Here is a 9,138-nt window from a genome sequence, read left to right on the forward strand (position 1 = left end):
TTCTGCCTTTGGCTCAGGTCATGATCCCAGGGTCCTAGAATCAAGTCCCGCATCGGGTTCTCTGCTTGGCCGGGAGCCTACTTCCTCCCCTCTCTCTGTCTGCCTCTTTGCCTGCCTCTCTCTGTCAAATAAATAAATAAAATCTTAAAATAAAAAGCGGGGAGACGGAAAGAGGGGGTGTGGGCCACATGTTTCAAGAACAATGGGAAAGACCATGTTAGTTGTGAAAGACAAGTATATTCTTACATGTTTGATATAGGTACAAATGTATCTGTGGTGAAGGAAAGTAACATGAGACCACTAATTTATGTCATGGGCTTGGCCCCTTGTAGGCATTTGAGTTTTGATTCTTGAGATAATAAGGAGGTTAAAAAGAGGAGACCGTTTCTTAAAAAAAAAAAAAAAAAAAAAAAAGGATAATCCAGAAAAATTGAGTGGGTTAAGAGCTAAAAAGTGGCCATTGGACTTGAATAGAGGTTGTTGGTAAACTTAATGACAGAAGGTTCAAGTGGGATACGAGGGAGGAAGCCAATGATTGAAGACTATGAGAGAGATGGAGGAACTAGACCCCATTTGCATGGCTTAATGTAGGGTTTTTGGGTTTTGTTTTGATTACTTGTTTTAATTAATTAATCAATTAATCAATCAATCTTTTTGGCATTCCTCTTCCATCTTTCTCCCTGGAATTCATGGACAGGGAGAAAGGGATGTCGTGGATCTCATGGACAAAGAATGTGGCCAAATGGTAAAAAGAAGTACTGTTTTTTATTAAAGAAACCTTTCCTGCTTTTAATGCTGAACTTTGATGAAAAACCATACTACAGAATATAGTTTAGGTCTAAAGCTGTATTTGAGCTTGCTACTTATTGCTCCTATTGGACATCTGACACTTGAGGGTGAGCTCTTCCCATTGCATTGGTGGGGAAAGGTGAATGTGAATTTTATCTGCTACATCAAGAGTAAAAGGGGTAAGATAGCAAAAGATGACCGGTCTGCTCCTGTATCTGGAACTGAGAGGTCCTAGGCTGCGTATTTGTTTGGTAAATAGCCTGTGCTAGGCTGCTTTTGAGAAGTCAGAAAGGAGGTAACCCATATACTTCCCTTCAAGAGGGAGAAAGTGTGTTTGCCAGTCATTGGAGCTAAAAGTGAAAAGAGGAAGCAGGCATAGAATGAGAGAGGACCCTCATCTTAAACTGTAGTAGTATCACTTTGCCCACTAGAAAAACATAGCCCAGTGAATGTTTGGATCTGGGCAGGAGATTGTCCCCCATAAAAAATGACTTGTGTTTCATGTACATGACACCCTGCCCTTCATGATGCTTCAAGAAGATCACCAGGATGCCCTTATTGAGAAACAATATCCTAAGTGAAATAAGCCAGTCACACAAAAACAAACGTGACAGGATCCCCCTTATAGGAGTATTTCCAGTAGTCAAATTCATAGAAGTGAAGAGTAGAATGGTAGTTTCCAGGGGCTGGGGGAAGGGAGAAGTGGGGCGTTGCTAATCAATAAGCCTAAAGTTTCAGTTAAGCAAGAAAATAATGTCTAGAGATCTGCTGTATACATTGTGCATATAGTCAACAATAATGCACTGCACACTGAAAAATTTGTTAAGGGGGCAGATCTGTTAAGTGTTCTTTACACAATAGAATAAAATGATAAAATAGGGGCGCCTGGGTGGCTCAATGGGTTAAGCCTCTGCCTTGACATGATCCCAGGGTCCTAGGATTGAGCCCTGCATCCGGCTCTCTGCTCAGCGGGGAGCCTGCTTCCTCCCTCTCTCTGCCTGCCTCTCCGCCTACTTGTGATCTCTGTCAAATAAATAAATAAAATCTTAAAAACAATGATAAAATAAAGAGTCCATGGAAAGACAGTACAAGGTAGAGGCCCAAGAGAAGCTTGTATAAGCAGCTGACTGCAGTTCTACACTTTAGGAGCTGTGCAGCTTGGCAAATTCCCTATCGTCTCTGAATCACCCGGCATCTATGCTGACAGACAGTTATGAGGATTACATTTGACAATATACGTAAAGCATTTAATACAATATTTAGCATATAATAGGTATTCAATAAATTCCACACATAGGTATGCATATTTATCTGTTTTTATAAACCTGAAGAGTGAGATTCCCCGAACCCTGTTCTATTTAAACCACTTAGGGTAAATGTATCCGAGAAACACTGTTGTCACTGTGGGAAAAAGTGTGTTTCACTGGAGGAGGAAACCGAGGTGGAGAGAGACCAAACAACTAGATCCAATCCTGTAATTAATAAATGGCCGTGAGGGAATTTGTAGTTAGAGCCAGGTGTCGGCAATTTACCATCTGCTGGCGGGATCCAGCCAGCAGCCTGTTGGGAAACGAAAATCTTGCTGGAGCACACACTGATTCCTTGTTATTGTCTATGGCTGGTTCCACGCTCCAGTGGCATAGTGGAGTAGTGGATACAAAGACAGTATGGCTTGCAACGCCTAAAATGTTTAGTGTCTGACCTTTAAAGGAGAAGTTTGCCTACCCCTAGTCTACACTAGAGTAAGAACAAAGCAGAGAGGACATTGGACTAAGCCCTGACACCACCAATTTTAGGGAGACTTCGAGTAATTCAACTGTTCCATATCTCCCCTTCTCATGTGAACAGAACAAAACAAGAAACCAAAACCCCAACCTTGAATTTTAACTTGATTAACCACTGCGGTTCACAGATGCACGTACATACGCTCAGTAGGTATCTGAGTGTTATGCCCTTAGAAGCAAAAACTTTACACTGAATTGGAGCGGTTATAATAATTCATTTACGGTTTCTGCTTTGCTCTTCAGTTCTACAACTATTTTACTGCTGGCTTATATCTTGAAAGTTCTCTTGGGTACCACAATTATGTTGAAGATGCTTCCAAACATTGTCATTCCTCATCCTGAGACCCGGTTAGGACTGAGCCACCAGCCCTCTTTGCTTGTAGCTTTCTCTGAAGACTCCATATCTAGGAGGGCACAGGGTGATCAGAGCCATGCATTATCACAAAGTCAAATCAGATCTGAGGCAAATGAAGAGTGAAAGAGATTAATGGACTCACTACTTAGAGCCCACGATAACCCAGTGATTTGCAGTTTCCATTCAAAGGGGCAAAGTCGAGCTTGGAAGGCTCCACATAGCCTTGTGATAATTTTGCTATGGAAAAGATTTACTGTTCTGCCTTTTGCCATTTTTTTTTTTCTTTCTGGACAAATGGGACAAATGGGATGCTTGATTTAAGACTATTTAAATTTTTCTGAATTTAGGACTATCTCCCTTTCACAATTCCTTATAAATAAATTTGCACAAAATCAAGGGCAGGTGCAAATTGATTTAGATCACTTGTTTCTTTGAAATCAGATAAACATGCTCCTCCCTCCTAGAACTTCAGATAAAAGACATATGTTTCTGATGGCTTTTGCCTGGCTGTCAGAAAAGAAAAACTGTGTCCCAGCCCCACTGTAAACCAACAGCGTGACCTCAGCCAAGTCACTGCTTCTCTCCATTTCCTTATAAGTCAGAGGACAATAAAAACAGTAGCTTTCTTATATGCTTGCTTTAAGAATTAAATGCAACAATGCTTGGAAGACACTTGGCACACTATCAACCACAAGTGTTAACCACAGAGGGAACACTCAATAAGTTTACTCCGGGACTTGCTTTCTCAGTTCTTTAAGATGTGGCACAGCCGAAATGACCGAAGTAATTTTCTTTCCATATAAAATTCAACTGGGAAAAGGTGCTGGACAATATATCCTTGGCTCATATGGAAGCTTAAGGACTGGAGCATTATTTTTTTAACCAACAAAATCCAAAGAGAAATAACCTTTGTCTTTGCCGCCAGTATGGTGATAGATGTTTGTCCTCTCCTTCTTTCCTGCAGCGATGACTGAAAAAGTCCAGGGAACAGTATCAGAAGATTAATCGTTTTGCATAATTTAAGAATATTCAAAATCCTTTACCTCAGAGTTTCTTACCCTGGCGGTCCCCAGAATAGGTTTCTGGGAATGCATGAAAGTCCTGGAGTTTTATGGAACATTCTCTGTTTACGTTGATTTTATTGCGAGAAGTTTCAGAGCGTTAATAAGATTCTCACTATGGTCTTTGATCTGTCGATCAAAGATAAAATTCTAAGTAGTATCGGAGGGCCAAGAAACTGTTAAAAATTTTAGAATTTTGTGAGTAAAATGCCATATCTAAGAACATCACATTGTATAATAATTTAACTTTTTTTTTCCAAGTACGACTAATGAAAAAGCACTTCGTAATGTGTAAAAGGCAACAACACTGCTTAATAAAACAAATAATTACACATTTGTGGCATTGACGAGCTAGCTAAGTACATTCAGGTGACACTTCCATGGGAGGAAAGCTAATTCATGATAATTTAACAGCACTTTACAATAGATGCTTAACAAACCAGGTAATAAAACATAATCAGCAGAAGCCTTTTAGAAGCTAATGTCGAATATTACCAAAAAAATGACTCATATTATTTAATGATTGTATATTCTATTCAGTTAACCCTTGCCACTCTCAGGGAGAGGCCACAGAATTTGTAAGCCCTCACCATTTTGCTCACGTGTCCGTGACCTGGAGTCAGCTTTACCACACACACATATGCAGCCTGGTGTGAAAAGGTCCCCTCTATCCTAAGCTGAAGAAAGTTCCCTGCTTCCTGCAGGGGTGGGGAAGAGGGGAAGCCAAGGGCAGGTTGCAACCAGGGAACTCTCTCCTGTTTCCTCATCTACTGTCTACTGTGGTCCTGGAGAGACAGTGGAGGCTGCCTCTCTTGGAATAACTGCCCTCCGACAGTCTTCCCCACACCAAACTTCTGCATGCTGGCCTTAAGCCGCGGCAGGGCTCAGGAAAGCTACATGGAGTGTGGGGAGAACAGGTAGTCACCTCGTCTAATTTACTCATACTTGTGAACCATGTCATTGAAGGGTTTCTGTGTGGCTCAGGTCTTCTGAGAGAATAGTCCATATAACCCTTGCTCAGCCTCTTCCATGTCTCGTAGTTGGGAGACCCAGTCTATTTTTGGGGGAACTCCGCTGAGGCATGCAGGCTGATGTTCCTCCCTTCTGGCCCCATCTCCTGTCCTGCAAATCAGAGTTTCTGATGTGAAGGTGGTTCCGGGAAGGCAGGTGCTCCAATTCCAGTGCAATCTCCCCAACAGAGAGCAGTGCAGCTGACTGCCTCATTAGTTTTCCTAAAAAGCAAGTCCATTTTGCCATGTTTCTATTTATTTTCTCATTATGTGAAGAAAGGCTAGAATTTCTGTGATTATGCCTTTGACCTTGCCCCTAGCCAAACAATAATATCACCATTATTGTGCTAATAGTATAGAGGAGTGTTTTTTTTTTTTTTCTTTTTCCCCCAGTTTACTTTGTCACAAAAAAGGCCTATTTTCTGAGATCTGGGAACATGTGAAAAACAGTAACTGTCACTGTCATGATTTACACGGGAGCAAATTGAGGGATTATAAATAGCTGTTTTTTACTCTAAGTAGTCTCAGAAATCCAGACATCCAACTTATTCTAAAACCACCTAACAATATTTTCTACTAAATCTGTATTTGGAAGCATGACACAGAATATTAATTCTAATAAGAATTATTTTTAAAAATTCAGAAGTCTCAGAAGGAAACCCTGTACCTGTTTTTCAGATTTCGATTTTCAGGCTAATAAGGAAATGTGGTAATAAATGTAGCCAGAAGAGCAGTGGTTTTGGAGTCATATAGATTCAGATTCAGATGCTGCTGGATGACAGAAGGGCTGTGACCTTGGAGAGTGACCTTGGGCAGGTTATTTAATCTATCTGGAGTCCCAGTGACCCCCAGCTGCCATGCTGATGATAATATCTAGTAAAAGATTATTAAAGGAAGTAACTGCAGAAAGTCCTGGGCACACATGTGCATTGCATAAATGTCATCGGATTCAATATATTTTTTTAATTTTCAAACGAAAGTTAGTGTCCAGCCTCTATTGTCACTGATGTGGCCAAGAGGCTAAGTTAAGGCCAAGAGTAGAGGGTAGAAGGCCTGCATACTGCTCCTGGGTTCTGGCATTACGGGGATTGTGAGGGCATGGCCTTGGTCCTTTCCTCACTTCTTGCTACGCGGGAGATAACGAGAGCTAGAGTAACAACCTGGGGCACACAAGCAGAAGCCATGAAAGACAGAGCCGTACCACCAGTTTGAGATCCCTGTCGGCTTATGGACTGTTGTGTCATCGTGATGGAGAAATACACTGCCATCTAGGTTAAGCCACTGAATTGTCTTGTCTTTCTTTTATTTTCTCTCCCTCCCACTCTCCTTCCTTCTCCTTCTCCTTCCTTCCTCTCTTCCTCTTTCCCTCCCTCCCTCCTTCCTTCCTTCTTCCTTCCTGCCTGCCTACCGGCCTTCCTTCCTTCTTCCCTCCCTTCCTCCTTCTTTCCTTCCTTCCTTGTCGAGGGCGGATGCTCCAGAGGCCCGGAGATCCGTCAACCGCAGAGCTTTGCAAAATGGTGCCTGGCGATTTGCCAGAAGGTGTGTCTAGAGTGACTGATCGTAAACAGGAAGTACTACCTATTGGCTGTTGAACTATTGCTATGCTGCGGGAACTTGGTAACAAGCTTAAGATTGGTGGATGCATATCGCTGTCTATGCTGATTGGCTTAGCTCCCCTATATAAGCGATGGCCATAGGAAATAAAGAAGCTCCCTTTTTGAAACCCAGCCGGTCGGAGGGTCGTTATTATCGCTGCTGGACGGCGATACTTCCTCTTTTTCTTTCTAGCAGCATAGGCTGTACTCTGTTACAAAGTCCAAACACCAGATACAAGGAAAAGAGTAGTCAGGGAATGTTCAGTTTTTCTTTTCTTACTGAGCCCACCTATTATGGAACCATTAAAATACTTACTAAGAGTATGAAGCGATATGAAGTAATGCCTATGTTAGATTTAAGAGGCAAAGTATAAATTCATAAATAGTAGAATCATATTTTAAAGCACTCAAATGAGGGAGGAGAAAAAGGACCAGAAGAAATTACAACCTATCACCTGTATTTGGATAATAGCGTTATGTTACTTTTCTCTTTTTGCTGTATTTTCTAAATTTTTCTGAAAAAAATTATGTTGTTTTTGCACTGGGAAATATTTAAAAGCTTTTCTAAGGAAACAGTCAATCTGATAAGGATTTCTTTATGAAGATAGACATCACAACAACACTGTTTCTATTGAAGAGAAATTGGCATCCAACGATAGGTGAGTTAAATAAATTATAAGAAGCAGTATAATGAAATTTTACAATGTATAGTATATTTGTTTGCTAGAGCTGCCATAACTAAATACCACAAACTGGGTGGCTTAACCGACAGAAATTTCTCATAGTTTTGGAGGCTGGAAGTCTGAGATCAAGGTGTCAGCAAGTTTGGTTTTTTCTGGGGCCTCTCTCCTTGACTTGTCAATGGTCATCCTCTTGCTGGCTCTTCACATAGTCATCCTTCGGTATATGTGCACCCCTGTGTCTCTTTGTGTGTTTAAATGTCCTCTTCTTCTAAAGACACCAATCAGATTGGGTTAGAATCCACGTTATTGGTCTCATTTTAACTTAATTACTCCCTTAATGGCTTATCTCCAAATACAATGACATTTAGAGGTACTGGGGTTAGAACTTCAATGTATGATTGGGGGGCACACAATTTAGTCCATGATACATACCATTAAAGGTGATGTTGGGAAGAATACTTACTAGCAGGGAAGAAAGCTTGATGGTATAACATGAAGTGGAAAAAAAAAAGTTAAAAGCCATTGATATGTACAACTGCAAATGTATAAAATGTATATGGAAACAAAGCTTACCTTCAGATAGCATCTGGAATTCTGTTTCAATATAGAGAAACTATGAATTCACACTAATTCCAAGACCCATGGAACTGAAATAAATTGACAGTTGATAGTGACACATATGTTGTCATTTCAAGGAGAGTAAGTTTGCTATCCTAAATAATGATAAAATTATTACAAAATTAACATAAAATTTGTATGTATCATAAGTGTACCAAAAGGGAGTGGATCAACTTATTAATGTTAACTATCTCTGAATTGGGGTTTATTAAGTGATTTTTATTTTCTTTTTTATGTTTTTTTCTGTATTTTCTAAATCTTTGCAGTGACTTAATATTACCTTTGTTATCAGAAAAATAATTTTTCAAAAATGAATCATATGCTATAAAGTTCAAGAGAAGTAGTTCACGACTGTGGCTACCTGTGGATTTTAAAAAAGATAATTCAACAATTCCATTTAAGCACTTATTCAGCATGTCCATGAGTCACACTATGAGTCACTTTTCTAGGATTTGGAGATAGACTTTCAAGAGGATATACTCATTTTCTCACACCTCACTATTTCTTTGAAAAAATGGATGAATAAATTAAGAAAATTGTGGGTATGTGGACACAGGGACAAAGAATCAGGAATGATTAATCCTGTCTTGGAGGGCCATGGAAAGCTATATAGAGAAGTAGCAGCAGGTGACTTGTCTGCCAAGAGTAAGTGGGGGTTTGCTTGATGCAATGAATAGACTCCAGTGAATGGAGTGACATTGACATTCCAGGCAGAGACAACTCCATGAGCAAAGGCACGAGGTGTGTTTGGGGAATAGAAAGGTCCCTGGTGCAGCTTCAAAATTTAGTACCTGGAGTCGGGGCTTGTGGTTGGTAAAAGAGAAGGAAGAGCTGGACTTTCCACAGGAAGAGCTGAACTTTCCACAGGAAGAGCTGAATCCATTTTAAGGAGGTGTACGTTATCCAGTAGGCATTATACCGGAGGGAGGCTGGTGTGTAGGATATTGTTGAAATAGCACAACTGTGATGTCCCGAAGGCTGGGCCTGAGGTACTGAGGGTGGAAGGCAAAAGAGGGAACAGAAGTCAAGTGGTTTCTGAGGTGAAATGAGCAGTTTATCCATGGAGTGAGGTGGGTAACAAAATGGAGGAATCAAGGATGGTTCTGAAACCTTGTCTGGGCAGCTGAATGAATAACTATGCCATAAAGCCACACAGAAGAGGCAGGGGGAAAGTGGAAGCGTGTGTCCCCTGTGAAATTCTGTGCCTACGCGGCCCTTGGCTCATCTTCAGTATGTATCTATT

The 9,138-nt window shown here is 40.8% G+C and overlaps 1 long non-coding RNA gene across 2 annotated transcripts; it reads right to left on the reverse strand.

The window, feature by feature from the left end:
* Positions 1-2,600: 2,600 nt before the first annotated feature.
* On the reverse strand, positions 2,601-6,517 carry LOC131837953 (uncharacterized). 2 transcript variants are annotated; one of them, XR_009356387.1, is made up of 4 exons: positions 6,408-6,517; positions 3,987-4,118; positions 3,836-3,898; positions 2,601-2,977 (listed from the first exon to the last, which is right to left on the reverse strand). It is a non-coding gene; the product is annotated as an uncharacterized LOC131837953 (long non-coding RNA). The 2 variants fall into 2 exon arrangements; XR_009356386.1 differs by lacking the exon at positions 3,987-4,118 and having other exon boundaries at positions 2,601-3,031.
* Between the last annotated feature and the right edge of the window lie 2,621 nt (positions 6,518-9,138).

This window comes from Mustela lutreola, chromosome 8 (assembly GCF_030435805.1).
Source record: "Mustela lutreola isolate mMusLut2 chromosome 8, mMusLut2.pri, whole genome shotgun sequence".
Taxonomy (NCBI): domain Eukaryota; kingdom Metazoa; phylum Chordata; class Mammalia; order Carnivora; family Mustelidae; genus Mustela; species Mustela lutreola.